Consider the following 21,096-nt stretch of genomic DNA (forward strand, 5'->3'; position numbering starts at 1 on the left):
TTTTTCAATGGATGTATGGGAAAATTAATGGACCTCTCATATAAAAATTGGTGCCTAATGAGAGATTGTAATGAAGTAGTCTGCCCACAGCAAGCTCGAACATTAACCAAAGGAATTAAAATTATGCAAGGCAAGCTACCAAAATATTCTTTGAAATGATGGATAATCTTGAATGAATTGATATATATAAAAATGATGACTCTAAATAGTGTACTTATCTTTCACAAAGACATAGTTCTTTTTCCAAGATAGACATGTTTTGAATTTCCAAAAGTTGGCCACTTGTTGAAAGTTGAAATATTGCCAAAGACTTTCTGTGACCATAATTCAGTGACTTTAATATACAAGAAGAAAAATAGAAGTTGGAGGTGGATACCAATGAAATATGACTACAGCTTGATTTAAGAGAGTACCGTAATGGAAAAAGAATCTTTTTTTGAAAAAAGAGACTAACCTCAGCAAAATTACTGATATTAAAATGGAATGGGATGCCAGCACAGAATTGATAAGAGGACAATTTATTCAGCAGAACAATAAACTGAACCAGAAAATAGGTGAAAGATTCTAAATGATATAAAGATAAAGAAGGGCACACAAATGAGATCTCTAGGGAGAAAAAAATAAACTCCTGCACTGTCAACTTTCTATGTTAATGGAGAGAAAAATGGAAATAAAATTGAATTTTGTCAGAAAACAGGAACTTTGAGTCAGCAAATAAACCAGGGAAATGACTGGCTTTTAGCCTGAGAAAGAAAAAGAAAAAAATGGATTTAACATAAGGGCAAATGAATATTTAAAGAAACAAAATTTATTAAAGTTAATAGATGCACCAAAATGATCTATTAAGAAGGAAAATTTGTTATTTAAAGAAAGGTGAACAAATTTAGAGTCCCTGATCCAGATGGATTTTTTTGTTTCATATAAAAAATGTTTTACAAAATTTTAATCATGAAGACTTCCCTTTGTTTTTTTAACCTAAGAGACAATTAAGAGATACTACAGGGAATCTTCAACTTACAACCACAATTGAGCCCAAATTGTATGTTGTTAAGTGAGATAGTTTTTGAGGTTTGCCACATTTTATGACTTTTCTCACCACATTTAAGTGAATCACTGCAGTTGTTAAATTTGTAACATGTTAAAAGTGAACCTAGTTCTTTCAGTGCTGCTGTAACTTTGAACAGTCACTAATGAACTGTTGTAAGAAGATGACTACCTATATTAGAAATGTTCTTAATGTATTAGAATACCTGGAATAACACCATGAAAAACAAACTTCCTTTACATTTCTATTTTTTAAATAAAGTTTTATTGAATTTTAACAAAACAAATAAAACATCTTATTTGAGTACAGCATCGTTCCGGGTTATCACATTTCCATACAGACACAATTTCATATGCATATTCATCTTATATATTCAACTTCATATCTTATTACTCTTTTTCCAACTTCTCACTATTTCTCGCTTTACTTTTCTTAATTTTCTTTTATGGTTATCTCATTTTCTTCTTATTCAATTGTATTTCTTTTACCTAAATTTCTATATCTTTGTATTCATTGTACTTATACTTTCGTCTGTCTTGTTTACAATTTCATATGTTCTCTTCCAACATTCTTAAGAAGCAAAATTCCCCCTATGATTGCCAATCGAAGGGCAACACCTTTAAATCTTATTGTTATTATCATATGAAATCTCATTAAACATTGAATTTGTGCATTCTAAAATTATAACAGTCCAATTTCTAATATCTATTTTATATCATGTAGATCTCATCATTCAGACTCTGCTTGGTACTTCCCCTTGAAAATGCAAAAAGAAAAATTCTAAAAACATAGCAAAAACAATATATGTATATAGATAGATAGATAGATAGATAGATAGATACACACACACACACACACACACATAGCTACATACATTAGTAAACAAAATAGTTATTCAAAATCATTCTAGTATTGGTATGAACCTTGTAAATCTTTCACGTTTTTTTCAATATCTATCAACCTTTGAGGACAATTGAAATGTCTCCCTCCCTTCTTCATTATTACTTAACTGTTAATAAGCATACCATTGGATAGTCATACAGTTTTATCTTATAAATTATTTACTATTAATAAGCAAAATAATTATTCAGATTCATTCTAATAACTGGTATAAATTTCCCTGTAAATCTTTCACATTTCTTTTCAATATTTTATCAATCTTTAGAAACAATTACAATGTTTCCCTCTCTTCTTTATTATTGCATTAATAAATGCAATAATAAAGAAGAGAGGGAAACATTGTAATTGTTTCTAAAGATTGATAAAATATTGAAAAGAAATGTGATATACCATTACATAAGTTTTATCTCATAGATTATTTACTTATTTCATTTCTAACTCATTACAGTATTCTACTGTCACATCACTACCTTTTGTACCTTTGCAGAATCCTCACTTTTAACTTAATTTAGCCATTGTCTCTGTGTTTTCTAGCTGAGCAAATAGTTTTAATCCTAGAACGTTTCCCCTTTTTCTTTATTTCCTGTTTTTGTCCCTCATAAGTTCTTTCCCTTTCTACCTTTCCCCCCTTTTTCTCATCCCTTTTTTAATACCCTTCTCTCTCTAATTTTCCCTTCTGTAGTTTTCTTTTCTGCTTCTCCTTGCTGTTATACTTCTTTTTCAGACTATTTTTCCTTTTGGCTGTTCCCTTTGATCTCAAACTTTTAACCCCTTTCCCTCTTTTTCCCCTTATTACCACACTTTGCATTATTTGATCATTGAAAATGGCATCTTCTTTGTCCCGCCCTTCTTCTTGCTCTTGAAGCTTTTCCTTTTGCTTTTCACAGTTCAGGGTCTCCATTTCAAAAAATTCAAATACGAAGCCAAAGGATCTTCCTCCCCTTTCTGCATCTTCTGTTTTTAAAGACTCATCTTCAATTCCTCCAGGAGTGATGGCATTTTAAACACTTTTGAACAACCACTCGACTGACTTTAAGTAAAAACAGAAAAAGAAAGAAAAAAATGCCAAAAACTTTTTTTTATATCACCAAATGATCCCAGACTGTTCCTTCTTGTTTCTTTCCTTTCCTTTTCCTTTCTGTGGATTACTGTATCTTTTAATAAGGTTTCAGTTACAGTGTATCCTCGGGAGTCTTTTCAAAGTTTCACTGTTAATCCTCTTTATTTTTCCAGGTGGCACTCCATTTTTCCATTATTCCAAGACCCACCCTTTTACCTCTACTCTTCTCCTTTTTAGGGCTTTAAAATGACCCAAAAAATCTTTATTCTCCTTTTGACACTTAGATTTCAGCTTAAGGTTGCCTATTAGTGTCAAAATAGATTAATATAAATTTCTTTGCATACCATTTGTAATTGTCAATATAAAGGTAAAAAAAGGGGTTTTTAACCTCCTTTTCTCTCTCCTTCACTGCTTAAAAGTCTTCTTTCAGAAGTATCCCTCTAGCTACTTTTAGATTCAGGGTACTGTGCACGATTGCGGATTTCGGTCTGTCGCTGAAGAGACCCAAACTGGAAGTCTTCCTTTACATTTCTTGATGCAGAGAAAGCCTTTGACAATTTAAACTGTTTTTTTCTTTTACAAGTTCGGAAGGTATGGATTTTGGAGACAACTTTATTACTTTATTGTGAAATCAATATGTACTACAAAAAGCATAAATAATTATGAATGGTGAATTGACCAAGCCAGAAAGGAACAAGGAAGGGATGTCCACTTTCTCTGTTGTTATTCATTCTGGTTCTTGAAGTTTTTAATAAAAACATAAGATGCATTGGTGATATTCAACTAAAGTTGCCACCGGTTCGGTGGGCGTGGCTTGGTGGCCGCGTTTTGAGTGCGTGCACACTTTGCGTACATGCATGCACCAAATACGCACTTTGCGCAGGCGCAGAGGAGTTCTAACTTGCCTCCTGCAAGCCTGCACGATGCTGGTTGCTGCAGCAGCTGCCGCACGGCACTATTCTGTGCCACGCAAAGCAGGTGCGATTTGAATTCTGGCCATAAAAATGAGTATGGGAGCCCAGGCAGGCAGGTGGGCCAACCACAGAGCAGCGAAGAGAACCGGTTCGGTCTCCACTGCTCATTGCCGCTACCAGCTCTCCAGAACCGGGCAGAACCGGTCGAATACCACCACTGATAAGATGAAACAATTACTTAAGCAGAAAGTTAAAAAACTAAGGACATTTGCCAAGAACTTAGTTTTTGTTTTGGAGACTCTTTAGTATATAATATATAATTTAATATATAATTAATAGGTGTATTAATGGAAAAACTAAGATAATTTAATGTATTTAAAATTAATAAGGATAAACAAAATTACTGACAAAGAACATTAAGGTGGAAGACCAAAAAAAATTGTCTGTGAAAACTAGTTTTCATTTTGAGAAAAAGTGAAAATCTTAGCTAATAGTAAAGTATGGGATAAAAATAAGAATTATTTATTAAGATGGAAAAATTATAATTGTCGTTGAGAAAAAATGCTATGTTAAAAATGAATGAGTTATCTAGAATGTTCTTATTTAAGACAATACTTGTTTTCAGAACTGCTGCACCATTTAAACAATGGCAAAAAAGAAAAACAAAAATAATAATAACCAGGATTTATAGGATTAAAAAAGGGTTAATTATAAGATCCTCCAAGATGTAAAGGGAAGAGGAGGGCTAGGATTACGCAATTTTAAATTGTATTTTCCTCCCTGCAGTTTGGCCAAAAGAACAGATGTTATTAAGAAATAAAAGACTTTTAGATTTAGAAGGTCATAGTTTGGCTGACCTGGTTATTGATGGTATGATAAAATTAAAGAAAATATAGCAATTATATTAGGAACGCTATATTATAATTATATTAGGAATGCATAGTACAATGATTATGGAACAAATACAAACCCAGGCTATGCTCCCAAATACCTTTATTGGCTTCAGTTCAAGAAGCGTTTTATGGAGAAGGAGCAGATAAAGACAAATGGTTAACATATAAAGATTTACTAGCATAGGAAAACAGGGAAAGTCAGGAAAACAACTGAATATAAAGAGATTTAGTTCGCATACGCACAGTTAAAATAAACTTTTAGTATAGATTAAAAAGTACCAGGAACAGAATATGATAAAACAGAATTTGAAAATGAATTTAGTGATTGCTAAACTGTATAAACTTTTGTTGAAATATGAAACTAAAGAAAAAGTTAAGTAGTGTTTTGATTGTAAGAATTTTGGTTGTAATATTCACAATGGGAAAAATGTTGTTTAAAGGTCTGAAATTCACATTGCCCTATAATTTAAAAGAGATTTTTTAAAAAAATTATGTATCATTGGTATATAATGCTAGAGAAATTGTCGAAGATGTATAAAGGTACTTTTGATCCCTGTTGGAAATGTGAAAAACATGAAGGGACATTTTAAAATGGACTTGTAAAAATATGAAAAGATACTGGATATAAATACATGCAGAGAGTTTTAAAAATTAACATTCACATGAAATTGGAACTTTTCTTATTAGGATTTATGGACACTCAACTAGGAAACGCTGATAGACAATTGGTTTTATATATGGTAACTGTGGTAAGGTTATTATACACACAATGATGGAAGATTACAGAAGAGAAATGGATTTAGAAGATGGCTGAGTTTCCAGAAATAGCTAAATTGACTTGTTTGATCAAGGAAGGAATTACAGTTAATTTTACAAAACACTGGAAACACTTTATAGAATTCTTGCTGTAAGTGAATAAAAATGAACTGCTGATTTTGGGATTTATTGATTAAAAAGGTATGTTTACCTTTTTACCTATGATATGCAATATGGGATAACGGAGATGGTAATTGCTATGTTTGTAGCTGCTGCAAAGAAGATTGAAAGTTGCTTCTTCATATATTTTTCTGTTTATTGTTTTTTGGTTGTTTGCTTTTCCTTTAATCCTTTTTGTTTTTCTATTTCTCCTATGTTTGCAGTTTTAAATTTATTTTTTAAAATGCCTATTGCCTGAGGGGAAATTGAGAGAAAGAGAAAAAAAAATCTGATTCCCTTAAGACAGGTGAAGTGTATTTCTGCTAAAAAAAAAAAAGGAATTTGTTCCCTTGAGTATATTTTCCAACACGCAGAATAAAACGGATGTGAAGTATTGTCAACCACTGCTGAGATTCTGGCACTTACTCTCCCTGGCTTTGTGTACAGGGGTATCTGGATGGGAGTTGTCAAAAAATTCAGGAAAGTTATTCTTATGTAGTTCTTGTTTACCCTCTAGAGCAGGGGTGTCAAACAGCGTCATGTGTATGCCACACCCACCCCAGCTCTGCAAAGGAAAAAAATGTCTCAAAATATCATGTGATGGCAATGTGACACCGCAACTTTGACACCCATGCTCTTGAGTTTAGGTTCATAACTATCTTGCCAAATTATACATTAGCACCGGAATAAAATATCTTCTCTAAACTACCTTCCCGTAATGATTAATTTAGAGTTTTCATTCAAAATTGAACAGTGTTCAATACCACTAACTTTTATTTAAAATTATTCTCCCTTTTTTCAATCTATAAACATAGTGCCTCTATCCTAATGGGCAAGCTTGTCAATTAGGGTAAAGATGAAATACCCATGCTAAATAACAGGTAACAGCATAGTCAAGAAAAGGACACTGTTTAACTGTTTGTTTGGTTTATCTTTACTGAAATGAGCACAGGAATTTTTAAAATGCACATTTGAAATAAACATGGAAAATTTCCATATTTTAGAGAGAAGATGATAGCTCAAAGTTTCAAAATAGCCCCAGGAAGAATTCAATGCTAAAAGATTATGGATGACTTGAAAATAAAAATACCAATCAGATGGCAATATTAAGTTCATTGTGAAGAGCCCTTGGCTATCCAAAAATGGAACTATTTATTTGTGTCATCTCTCTCTACAGGACATGAGGCTTGCAATGCTGTGAACTGTAATTTGTCAACATGTTGTAAATAGTCCATACTAAGAAATTAATTTTCCAACACAGGAACTGAAGACATTTAATATATAATGTACATTAGCAACTAGCCAATCAGCTATGAGATGGTTCTCCAAAGAATCTTTTTGTTGGAGTTGTAAGAGAATCAGAGCTATCTCTTCTTTCTCTCATATAATCCTTGAAACCTGCCTTCCTCCATATCCCGATGTGTTGTTCTATAACTCAAATAATTTAGATCTATGTTCTAGATTAGTAATTCTCAACCTGTGGTCCACGGACCCCTGGGGAATTGCGATGTTATCACAGGAGGCCCACAAAGGCTTGAAGAAATGTTATGATTTAAATCATGAGTTAGGTCTTGGGGGTTCGTCACCACAAAAAGTATTTAAAGAGGGTTTGTGGTGAAGAAAAGGTTGAGAACTCTGATCTAGATCAATGAAGCAGATTAGGGAAATTTATATGTAAAACATTTTGCATGTTTTAGCTTGAATTGCCATTGTACTGAAATAGATTTCAACACAGTATTGTGTCTGTAAATTATTTCTTAACTGTGAAGTCTAAAACCTTCCTGTTTGGAACAACAAAATACCAGAATACTAATCTATAATCAGAAAGAGTTACCATGGGTAAAGAAAGTTCATTTGTCATCAGCAGTGATAATACAGACACAGGTAAAATACAATCTTATCTCCTATGATACCCTTATTAGAGATAACTTAGTTATAATTCAATATTTCCAACTATGTGACAAAAGCATTAATTTCTCCTGAAGAAGGATATAGATATTTAATAAATTTTAAAAAATCATTGGTGGTGCAGAGTTGTATGTATGAGGCCTAAAGCTGCAATAACTATATCCAGTTTCTTCATAACCTGATAACAAATATCTGAAAACTAAAAAAATGCATATATGACCATTCAGAATCATGAATCTATTCAGAATTTTGGCAGAAAGATTCACTATTGATTTGCATTAGCAATCAATACATTCTGAAATCTCATATGCTAATTAGTCACTTTTCTCTGTACATATCTGCTTGCTTGCTTTTCTCTTACGATGCATCAAAAATGTTCTCTTAAAAATGTAAAAACAATGCTGATAAATAGTCTGCTGAAGTTGCAATAGGAAATCAGGTCCATTTTCCTGTCTCATTAACATTGCATAGCTGTTGCCATTTTACCAACAACAATAGCTTCTGGGAAGCTGACACAATCAGGTCATAGTGAAGATAAGTAGCACAATATTAGAGGACAAATCTCAATGTGAACAAAGCATGCAGCTTTCACTCTCCATTCTGCGTGAATCTTGCCCAAAGCTGAAAAATTATCCAGTTCTCTTGCTCTGTGAAACTATTTCATGAAAGCAAAGCTTTATCAAAATAAAGAACCTATTACACACACAAAAAACCAACCCAGTGATATTATGGATACTGTTTCATATGGTCAGATAGGAAGAACGGACATAAGTAATATGGAAAAGGAGAAATATAAGGTCAGGTAAAAGAAGGACCTTTGGATTCCACAATAAGACACTTCCTGTAACTGGTTAACTATATCTTAATTCTCATCAATACCAGGATGGGACATTGTTCTAAAAACTCATAACTAGAGAAGGTGAGATCATAAATATTAAGCTACAATAATGATAAAGTTCCCTCAGTTAAGATCCATTTCATGTAGTAAAGGAACTTACTGAACAAACAGGGTTAAAAATTTAATGACAACAGCTAACATCTATTTCCTTTTCATAAAAATTGGTTTTGTGAGGAGCATCAGCATTACTATATCCATTAAACCACTAGCATGCATAAATAATGCTAATATTGATTCACAGGGCACTTTCAATTTTTCCTCATCTTTCCACTTAATTTTCATCAATAAGCTTTCTCCAGTAAAATTTCTTTTTCTACAGTTCATTTCCCTCTTTAAGCCTTATTTAAATTACCTTAGGTAGTGATTCATTCAGCTCAAGAATCTATTTCTGAAATAGATTTTAATTGGTACCTAACAATAACATCAGTCCCTAAAATGGTATTATGGCTCCACTAGAATGTGCATTGTACTTTTAAATTTACTTTTACTTTTAAATTTGAAACAATAATTAAAGTCAAGGGCAATGCTTTGAGTTAAACTAAAACAATATATTGTTAAGAATGTCATCCGTTTATTTTACAGAAATATATTTTCTACTAATACCAGAAAGACCGAGATTCCAGGGATTATACAGTATAAAATCCTGTAAATTTTGCTACAGATTATCTATTTTCCTTATTAGCAATTGAAGTAACTGAATGAACAGGGAATTTATTGTTTTTTCAAACAAAATCCATGCAGACAGCTATCACAGAATTATACATTTCACGAAAACATGCTTACACAAAGATATCAACATTTTCACTCTCATTAATATGTAGTTCACGAGAACTACAATAAAACCAAAAGAGTGATCACAGCAGAAGCAAACAAAAGATTCTCTAATAATATATAGCACATAAAAACAATGTTATTTGTTTGAATACTTGGGTGTCTTTTTCAAGGAATCATGGTTGAAGATGCACCTGGCATTTTAACAATTGCTCAATTTCAGTGGGCATTATATATCCAGAAATTCCAAAATATTTAAGGACAAAATTCTGCAGTTTCTTTATAGGGAAGAAATTTGGAAATAGGATAAGAATGTAACTCATAAACTGGATATACAATAGAATAACAGTTTAAGGAAAATAATGTTTAAGTAAAAGTCTGCATCTTCCACAGAGAGCCCTTCATGGATATCTAAGAACGAAGACAGATTCATTCTCAATATTTGATACAACCCACATACAATTACCATTACATTTTAAGAAACCTGCTAACTTCCTAGATTGGGGTGGACCCTTTACAACCTTGTGGACTTCAACTCTCAGAATTCCTGAGCCAGCCATCTTGGAGCTGGAGTTGAACTCTACAGATTGTGAAGGGGCCATAGCTGCCCACCCCATCCTCTGTCCTAGATTATTGTTGAGTAAATCTTATTATGGTAACTTGGAAAAAGAAATTGGTAGGCAAATATTGTACCTCATACTGTGCAATTACCGTGCAATCCTGGAGTAGGGAAAATATTTGTGATTGGCTCCTAAAGTGGGATGTAGCTGAGACAAACTCTTGATCCATTGTTGAAAGCTCTAACTCAGGGCTGTCAAACTCACAGCCCACTGGCCGGATGTGTCATGTGCTGGCCACGCCCACATCCAGTTTAGAAGAGCCTTTCTTCAATTATGGATCACTGAGCACTAAAAATAACGTAGAGACTACCAATTAAACAAATATCCATGCCGATGTTTTAAGAACTTAGGAGTTCAGAGTTCAAAATTTATTTATATATGCTTTCCCACCCTTAAAAACATTTTTGTATATAAATAATGATTAAGCATTTATTTACTACTTAAAATTATTTTGGTTACTCAAAATAATATCAATAATTATAAGCACAAAATGCAAATCAAAAATGTTCTTCAATATATATTTCTGAATATGAACTTCTCATATTAATGAGGGACATACAGTAGCTGTTCTGTTCCCATATCAGGAAATCAATTTTCAATCTTTGAGGCATAAGGTAGGAGCTAAACAGCATTTAAGCTGTTATCCGTGACAACACAGATATTGGATGGGGTGCTAAACAGATTCTGGGTTATTAACTAGGAAACCCATAGCAGACCAATGGGTACTCAGACCACATTTTGAGAATAACTAGCTTTAACATGTTGTACAGGTAGTCTTCAACTTACAACCATATCTGACTACCTGAATTATAATTTTATTTAGTTTTAATTAGGAATTCTGCTTTGTGTATTGTGTTTTATAACCACCATGTAGTTTGAGATTTCAACAATAAATTGTATCAGGGACACTTATGAAGGGTAGCTTTAGGTAAAATTCAACAGAAGTATCAATTACTTGTATTAATTACTCCATGCTGGAAATGTGAATAGTATGCAGCATTGAACTTGTCCTGTTTATTGCCTTCCTAATATTATTTGAATAATTAAGTGTTAGAAACATCATCAGATCCTGCACTCAACAAGAGTGTCATCATCTATGGCACTGTTTGCCAGACTGAGCAAACCATTCAGATTTTAGTTTATTTATTTTTTATTTATAAAGATTTGTTATTGTAGAGAATTCTTAGAAAACTCAAATTATTGAGAACTCTTAGAATAGCATACTTCTCTTTTTATTCATGTCACTGATTAGTCACTTTTCATAAAATGGTGCTGTTTGTATTCCTTTCTGCAGTTGTCTTTAATCCAGAAGTCTCACATTGCAAATCAGACAAAAGAGTAATAATGAATTCTAAACAAAATAGTCTATGGTGATTGATTCTTCTGCTTATTGAAGAATTATTACCCACAAATAGCAGCCCTTCTAATGAGAACATTACAGAACTACAGTAATATAAATTGCTAATATTGTTAAGATATTGTTAGCATACACACATAATTTGGAATGATCTGGGATCAGAGAAAAAAGCAGAAAGCAAGCTAAATTCAAATTTAGCATTAACCTATCTTCTCTGTCAGATATTAACTATAAACATGTTTTCATTTATATAACAAAATGACTCAATCACAATCACAAAATGACAAAGATATACCGATTTTTCTAGAGATACAAATGAATCAGGTTTTAAACATACTAACGTTCTAAATGGGCTTATTATTTTAATTTACAGATGAGCCCAAAATGGTATTTATTTCTCAGATTTTACCCCATTTTTATTATTTTTATAAATAACTCAAGGTCACAAACTTGCATAATACTTCTGCCTTTCTCCTATTTTCTCTGCAACTACAACTCTGTGAGGTGGGTTTGGCTAAGCGTGTGTGATTGGCCCAAGGTTATCTAGCCAACATTCATGCCTACAACAGGATTTGAACTCAGAGTCTCCAGATTTCTAGGTAAGCCTCTTAACCACTGTAGCACATCAAACTGGTGTAATTAGAAATGATTCAACAGAAAAATCTTCTTAGTTTCTTACATTACTGTTTTCAAAAAATAAAAAAAATGTCACCACTAATCTTTATAATTTAAGTACGTTACAACTGAAGTTCTATGCTAAATATAGTGTCCTTACGTGGTCTTCTTTTGAAAGATTTATGTTCTTCGTTTAATACAAATTGATGTTTTTTTCCTGAACATTCTGCAACCAATAGTATTGTCTGTTCAGTTGTATGACATAAACCTGTAGTTGTTATGATGATAAATGGTTAAGAAGAATATGTGCATTTAAGTAATTTTTTCCCATGTTGGTGCCTTTTAGATTTTACAATCTTCTAGCTTGACTATCAACTGCAGAAAGACTATAATAAAAAACACAGTTAAGAACACTCCCTGGAGAAAAACTGAAATAGTAACCTGTTTAAATCATTTTGAAGGAATACTTTGTCCCGTATGAAATGTTTTTAGTATACTAAAGCTACTAGATTATCAATTGGTTATGCAAAGTTATATGTAGTGTTACCTCTTTAGAATTGAATTCCTTATAAATACACAAAGAAAAAAACTAAATATTAGGACAAAGGCAACTAACTCCCTGTTACAAAATAAGACTTCATAGCTAGAAAGCAAATTTTATCTATTTATTTGTACCCTACCTTTATTATTTCTATAAATAATTTAAAACAGCAAATATAACTAATACTCCTTCTTCCTATTTTCCCCACATCAAGAACCTTGTGAGGTGAGTTGGGTTAAGAGTTGGCTTTCATGGCTAAGGCAGAACTAGAACGCACCGTCTCCAACTTTCTAGCCTAGTGCCATAACCACTAGACCAGGGGTGCCAAACCCTCAGCGTCACATGATATATCACGACTTTCCCCACCTCCCTTCGCTATACCAGGGGTGGACATAGCTAGCGCGTGACTCGTTGTTTATTGAAAAGACTTCTTTACCACAAATTCATATAAATGTAGACATTCTGTTTTCCGATTATATGCAAATACACTGATTCAATGCATGCTGGGATATAGCACCAGACGCTGTATTACACCAGATTGACTTCTATCAGAATTTGTGCACAGTTCATTGAGTATGCACCATCAAATCTTTTAGCAACCACATAGATGTTTTATTTTACAAGCAATTAATTTTAAACTTCCCAGAGTTGCTGGGAACAGGTTGCATTTAAATTTATAATAATAATTGGGAAAGCAAAGATAGTAGCAATGGTGAGAGGCATCTTGAGTGCTATCCCCAAACATCTGGAGCATCACTTGAACAGCATGAACTGAGCACTGACAAAATCACCATCAGTCAATTGCAAAAGGCAGCTTTACTTGGAACAACTTATATCCTGTGATGATACCTTTAATAGCATCAAATAATGTCCACTTATCCCAGGTCTTTGAAAATGACTAAATAGGTGGAAAAATGCCAAATTCAGTCTAAACATTTGGCGATGACAACTTATTTTAACTTGCTCCGGTCTTTTCTAAAAGTGTAACTAATCTATATTTTCAGTTAAATCTCAATTACTTTTCCATTTACAAAGACTTTTATTTTACAGGAATTTCACCAATTTCTGGGATAGATTTGGAGAAAGGCAGAAAGGGCTTCAACAAAGGAATCAGGCCCACTATCAACGCAATCAATTTCAGGTTCTGTCCCAGAAGGATGATTCCTAGACTTCTGGTGAAGCAAAAACGCTTCACCAGAAGAAGAAGAAAAAACCCTGGGATCCAACTACTGTCCCAAAAAGAAAAAAAGGGTGGTGTTGACTAGTATATGTGACTCAGTTCTGAGAGGAATAGAGTCAGCAATTTCCACAGCAGACATGATTGCAAGGGAAGTGTGTGGAAAATGTGAAGATCCAGTATGTGATAGAGAAATTGACCTGACTAATCAAATCTACTGACCACCATCTCTCTTATCTGCTTAATGCAGGAACAAAGGCCACTACCAGGAAAAAGACTAGAAATTATACCAAAGGACTATGAGGATATAGAGGGAAAATAGTTTGGAGCACAAGTAGTGTTTTTGTCCATACTTCCAACTGAAGGTCATGGCCCAATAAAGGAGCAAAGGATTCTGAATGTCACCCACTGGCTCAGGTTGCCATAAAATCTTTGGATTCCTGGGACCTTGGTCTATACTCTCTACAGCAGGGATGTCAAACACACGTTGTCACGGCAGTGTCACGTGATGTACTGGAACTTTTTTCCTCTTTGTTAAACCGGGCATGGGCGTGGCTAGAGCATGATGCATCCAGCCTTTGGGCCGGGAGTTTGACAATCCTGCTCTACAGGAAGGGCTTCTGGTGAAAGATACACTTGTACCTTGCTAAGATTGGGAAGAATGAATTAGTAAGGAATCTTGCTCAGGTTATCTAGCTGGTTTTAAAGTAAATCTGGAAAAAGACTAATACCCAGAACCACACTCAAAGCATAAACCTGAAACAACAAACCTTACAACAAGAAAAGAAATGGTAATAAGGAAAGGAGTGCTCAGAAATATAGTAGGAGATACAGGTGGGAAATTAAGAAGTCTATACTAAAGGGTTCAGATTCCTGTACACCAATGCTAAGACATTATAACATACACGAAGAACATTCTGACATAAGAGACATAGAAATAGTTAAATAATATACACAAATAAGTTAGCTCAAAGTCCTAGTCTGGGAAAGCAAATATAACATTCTGAAATCTAATAGAATGGAATGAAACATAGTATATTGTTGGAAGGGTATAAATTGTTCAAAAGAAACAATAAAAGATGAAGAGGGAAATTATATTATGCATAAGGAAATAAGTGACAAGGGTAAAAATGCTGCTGAAAACATCTTAGAGAATATTAAAGGAAAAAGAAATAACAACAATAAACTGTTGTAGGAGTGTGCCATACCTAACCAAGCAGAAGATATGAACTCTTTGGAATCAGGTGGCTGAGGTGTCCATTATATACAGTTGCCTGAATAAGTCTACTCCACACACAGTCTTTAATGGAGACTATGTATTCATAGAGAGAGATACATAGTGGAGTACCCATAGATCCACTGTCATGAGCCCAGTGATCTTCAATATTTTGATATATAAATTAGGGAGACAGAAGGGATATTCAGTAAATTTGCATCGTTGCTAACAATTCAGAAAACAGGATCAAGAGGTTCAAAAGGATCTTGACAGACATAACACTGAAGTTTTCCCAACAAAATGCAATTCAATGAGGAGAAATGTAGGTTTCCATACCTAGGTAGGAAAAATCAGGTGGACAGGCACAAAACAGGCCATAATTGGCTCAGCAAGAGCAATCCCAAAGGCAGACTCATTGATCAAAAGGATCTTCACTATTAAACATTGTACAAAGAATTTCATGCAATCTTAGGTTACATCAACAGATATATAATGTTGAGATTATGGGAAACAATCATCTTCTCTGTAGTGTCTGAGAATAGTACAAGAACCAATTGATAGAAACTTTACTCAGAGAGATCCAAATTCAAAAGTAGGAGTAATTTCCTGTGAGTTTATAATGCAATATAGTTGTATAATGCAACAGTCCTATATTATGAACAGCCTAACTGTTGGAAAAATGGGTGTTCCATTACTGCAAATTTTCAAACAAAGGTTGGACATCCATATGTCTGGGATGATCTGGGAATTCATGTTCAGGATAGGGGAATGGATCAAAAGACCTCCAACACACTTTCCAATCCTATATTTCCTTTTTCAGAAAACAACACTTTTTAAGCTGAAATCTGTTGATAAAACTTTATAATTTAAAAATAACCCTTCTTTTCTTTGAAAACTTTTGAATACTTTTGGAGTCCTGCCACTGCACAATCTGTTTGAATTGCAAGCCATATTCAACACAGCATAAACCAAATCCGTTTTTTCCTTGTTTCATCCCCCCCTCCCCACTGCTGATCACAGATATTTTCAGAAGCTAGCTGAGTGAGTATGAAACATGAGCTGGGAAACAAAGGCTATGATGGGCAGCTACCAGCAGAAAACAAAGCATGGGAGAAATGGCCTTGAATAGCATTTCAAAGAAAAATTGGTATGAGATTCCAGAACAGCCAGATATTTTTCAGGGGGTGCTGTGCCATTGGTCTAAGCAGAAATGAGGTACAATTCTAATATGCTGAATCTTTAGACTACAACGTGCAACATTTATAAATTAAGTTGAATAACATCTAGGTGATCTCTTTTTCACTGCGGGAGGAAAATAGTAGGGCATATGGCTACTATGGATTTTCCCTTTTTTCTGATGAACCACTTATGCTGTCTAACAGCAAAGATGTATCTATCATCACCCTTTCTTCTTTATTCATGTGTTGACAAGATATAAGGAACAACTGCAGCAGAAGAAAACAGAAAACAGTTACAGGAATTTTTGCAGGGTCATGTAGATAAGACCTAAGAGACCAAACAAATGTGATCAACAGCAATTATACAGAAGACAAGTCTGAGCATATTTAGAAATCTTTCAAATTACTGGTACATAAATATCTAGCATTACTGCTGTGCGAACATGATAATGAAAAAAATATTTGAAAGAATTATAATCAAGACCAAGACCAACTCGCCTCCCCTTTTTGTTACACCACATGCAAGTTTCACTCAACCAGTGTTTGCTTCATGTGCAACAATAAGGCAAAATCAATTTGACTTCTGAGAGAAAATAATAAATTTCTAAATAAGGATCATTGAAAAAAGAGGAAAACAACGAAGTGTTCTTTTAAAAAAGAGAACATGATGCAAATGATCTAGAGGAAAATTAGTAACTTGTTTTGTTAGGAGTCATTCAAGAGCTGTTCCAAGAAGGAAACTCAAGAGACCCCACTTATTCAGAGTGACACAGTAATATACAGTGCATTATAATCACTGCTTGGGAACTAATCAGATTTTTTTGTGATTCTTGCACGTTGCACTCTGGACAATGATGTCATCATTCAATAGAATGAGGGCAGATTATGTTCTCTGAATGGATCAAGCATGTATTATGTTAATAAAAATATCTGAATACAGGCCATGGGATCAATCATTTAATTGATATTGTTGCTGCAAGGAAGATAGGACATGAATACTTACGTCCCACTTAGTCTCAGAGCTGCTCATAAAACAATTGGATTTTCAATTTATGATTCACCTCATGCAAATGCCTTATTATATTCTGTAAAACACAGGGCTTCCTGCGAACACAACAGCAAAAAGGAAATATAAAACTTGATTTATCAAATAACCCTTGGTTTTAGCAAGTGGCAGCAACCTTGGTCTGAGACAAAAAATCATTCTAAGTTGGATCCGATTACTACCTGGAAGGGAAACCTCCAGATATCAAGATATCTCCAGAAAATATCAAAATATCAAGCTAGGCTCAGAACTTTAAAAAAATATGCTCACAATGAAGGTAATGGAAGTCCACTTCTATACTCCTGCCAAAAATACTACATGGATGTGCACATGAAGTCATTAGAAACTTGGTTCAACTTGAATGAAATTTTTGGTCATTAAAAATTTCTAACCAAAGGTAGATGCACTTAAATCACTTGAGCTACAGAGGTATCTTTATTTTAAATCTATTTCCTATGAAGGAAAGTCTTCAACTTTCAGCCATTCAGCTATCAATACTACAATGAAAAAGCTGTTCATTAAGCATAATGCATCTGAGCATACAAAAATCAATGGTACAATTGTCTTAGATAAGTCACTACAACTGAATCCAAAACAATTTCAAGGAAAATACTTGATTTGGAGACATAAGGAATTATAGTAACTTGACATTATTACTGTTCATTAATTTTTGTTCTGTTATTCTAAAATTACATTGTCTTAAAATCACACCCAACATGTGATGATCATAATGTGATGCTTGAGCAATGAGAAAATATGTGGATGAAGTATTTAAAATTTACATTAATTACATTACAAAAGTTAGGAAGCCTCAGCTCTTGTGTCCTGTGAAACGCCAAATTAATTTTGGATATAAACATAGGATCAGGACAAAGGACCACCCGATCAGAATGGAAGACACAAAGGTCTTTTCTGATCGACAAAGCTGCCAGTTCCAAAATACAATGAGTGGAAGTGATCACTAGAAGGAAAATGACTTTGTACGTCAGAAATTGGAGACTTGACGATTTCAAGGGTTTGAAAGAGTACTTAGTGAGTACAACGAGGACCTTGTTAAGGTCCCAAGTGGGATAACGGTGAACCGCTGGCAGGTGTAAATTTGTGGCTCCTCGAAGGAAGCTCTGTATGCGTGGGTGATGAGAAAGAGACAGTAGACCCTCAGAAGTGACAACCGATGCCAAAGCTACCACCTGCCTTTTCAATGTATTAAGTGATAATCCCTTGTCAAGCCCCTCTTGTAGAAACTCTAGGATTTGAGCCACTGATGGATAGATGGGATCAGTTTGAGACTTAGTACACCATTTGCAGAAACTGGACCACGTGGCATTGTAGATGCAAGTCGTTGAGGGGCATCTGGCAGCTTGGATGGTGGTGATAATTCTGTCGGAAAACTTTTTGCTCTTCAGATGTCTCTGCTCAACCTCCAGATGGTCAGGTGCAACCACTGAAGGTCCGGATGTTGAAGGGGTCCCTGGGTTAGCAAAACCCTGTCCGACGGAATTATCCATGGTGTTGATAAGGATAGACTGCGGAGGTCTGCAAACCATGGCCGTCTGGGCCAGTAAGTAGCTATTAGTAGCAGCTCCGCCCTCTTGTCCAGCAGTTTCTAAATGTCCTTGGGGAATCAGAGGTAGTGGTGGGAATGTGTACAGAAGACCCTGGGGCCAACGGCAGCGGAGCACATTGAAGGTCTCCGCTCCTTGTGAGGGGTACCTGAAAATGAATCTGGGGGGCTGAGAGTTGAGGGGGGAAGCGAACAAGTCTACCACCAGCTGCCCGAATCTCCTGACCGCCTCTTGAAACAAGATCGGATGGAGGTGCCACTCCGATTGATCGATCGTGGCCCTGCTTAGTCAGTCTGCCTGTGTATTCGACAGGCCCGAAATGTGTTCTGCTTTGATGGAAAGTAAGTTGTTCTCTGCCCAATGACACAAGCTCTCTGCTTCCCGCATGAGGTGTTTCAACTGTGTGCCCCCGTTTGTTTATGTGAGCTTTGGCTGTTATATTGTCAGTCAATATTAGTATGTGTTGATCGCGTACCTGTGGAAGGAAGCTGCGGAGAGCCAGGAGTACTGCTCGAAGCTCCAGCCAGTTTATGCTGCATGACTGTTCTATGGCAGACCAGCGGCCTTGGGTTGTGAGCGATTGAACATGAGCTCCCCATCCAAACAGGCTGGCATCGGTGGTGATGGTAAGTCTGTGTGGCTCCTTGAAGGGGCAGCCTCTGTTGATGACTGGTCTGGTCCACCAGAGGAGAGATGTGAGGACCTTTGGTGGCACCCTGACCTTGTGTTTGGAGTTGCTTCGGCCGGAGCACTGGTACGGGAGCAGGAAACACTGGAGGAATCTAGTGTGGAGCTGGGCCCAAGGGATGATATACATGAGATCATCTTGCCTAACAATTTTGATAGTTTAGATAGGGACACCCTCTTAAGACCCCTGATTTCCTTAACTAATTGCTGAATGCTATTTAGTCTATCTGGTGACAGGTAAACTTTGCCTTCCACCATATCTATGACCGCCCCCAGATGCATTAACCGAGTCGATGGTGTTAAATGACTCTTCTTCCAATTTATTGAGAACCCGTGTTGTTGTAGGGATTGTAATGTGTTCTGAGTATCTCTGACTGCTTGATGATTGGAAGATGACAAAATTAAGATGTCATCAAAGTAACATTGGAGTAGTACAGGGATATCATGGAGTTGAGCAGCTAGAGCTGCGAGAACCTTCGTGAAGGTCCTAGGGGCAGAAGCTAGTCCAAAAGAAAGGGCCACGTATTCGAAATGGTGGTTATTATAACAGAATCTCAGAAATTTATAGTGGGAAAGCCAAATAGCAATATGTAGGTACGCCTCCGTCAGATCTATAGACATAAGGACGTCACCTTTTCTGATGCCAAGTAAGATAGATTGCAGAGTGTGCATTTTAAACTTGTGATATACTAAGAAACGGTTGAGACGTTTCAGATCTAATATTGCTCTCCACCACCTCGAACTTTTGGGAACAACAAAAAGATGTGAATAGAAACCCCGTCCTCGTTGGTTGGTGGCTACTGGTTGGATGGCTTGTATGTCCAGTAGATGTTGGATAGCTGTTTCCATGAGATTACGTTTAACCGGATCTCTGGAGAGAGGGCATGACATGAAAAATCTGGGGGAGTGGATTGAAACTCCAGCGCAAGACCAAATCTGATCGTGTCTCTGACCCAGGAATCAGACGTTGAGGAGTCCCATTGGTCAGTGAATAATTTAAGGCATCTGCCAATGGGAGTCGGGTCCAGGGAGTTATCTTGGACGCCGAAAAGACCTGTTTCCTGCTCCTTGAAAGGATCTCTTGGATTGGCCACCCTTTCTGCTCCTATCCCCGAACTCGGACCTCTCTGGCTGCTGCCTTGGTCTGAATGATGGGCGTCTCTGGTATCTGGGTGAAAAGGGTCCCTGGTAAAAGGGCCGAAAGGATCCCCTCCGAAAGGACTGAGGGTTTCTAGAATCTGCCTTCCGAAAAAGGGAATTTTCTTTTTGTTTCGGGTTTCAATTAGTAGCGGATCAAGGGAAGGGCCAAACAGTCTGTCTCCCACAATAGGAGATGAAGCCAGTATGCATTTGTGCTTAAAGCCGGCTTGCCAATGTTTTAACCATAGTAAGCGTTGCGCTGTGACATGTGAAGTAATGGCCCTGGCTGAAAACTTGACTGCATGATAAGTTGCGTCAGCTGAGAATTCAGCGGCTGCTATAAATTTAGCAATATCTTGGTGTGCTCTAATGTTGGAATTAGGGACATGTTCCCGTAAGAGGCGGAGCCATCTGAGAGAAGAAAGGGTAAAGAAGGAGGATCTTCTGGTCCCTCTTCTGAAGGAGCTGGAGTGGTAGAAGGGGTCGACTTGTTCAGGTGTACAATGTTTTTTGCTTTAAGAGAGGTCTGAAAAGTTGTGGGTGGAATAAGCCTGTAAATACAAGTTGATCGGGAACAAGGCCCTCATCCTCAGACATCCCCCTTTCTAAGGGGTCTGCTTCCGACAGGGGCTCACTGTCATGTATTGATCC

At 35.7% G+C, this 21,096-nt stretch overlaps 1 protein-coding gene across 6 annotated transcripts in view; it reads right to left on the minus strand.

Moving 5' to 3' along the window:
* The window catches only part of MGAT5 (alpha-1,6-mannosylglycoprotein 6-beta-N-acetylglucosaminyltransferase), a 137,159-nt gene that overhangs the window by 73,623 nt on the left and 42,440 nt on the right, over positions 1 to 21,096 (minus strand). Inside the window, exon 2 of one of the 6 annotated variants that reach the window (XM_087920333.1) lies at positions 17,012 to 17,112. The exons of the other annotated variants lie outside the window; for them this stretch is intronic. The gene's annotated coding sequence lies outside the window, so the exon portion shown is untranslated. The remainder of the gene's footprint in view (positions 1 to 17,011; positions 17,113 to 21,096) is intronic. 6 annotated transcript variants of the gene reach the window in all.

This window comes from Pseudonaja textilis, chromosome 1 (assembly GCF_049901715.1).
Source record: "Pseudonaja textilis isolate UNSWEBS1 chromosome 1, rPseTex1.2, whole genome shotgun sequence".
Taxonomy (NCBI): domain Eukaryota; kingdom Metazoa; phylum Chordata; class Lepidosauria; order Squamata; family Elapidae; genus Pseudonaja; species Pseudonaja textilis.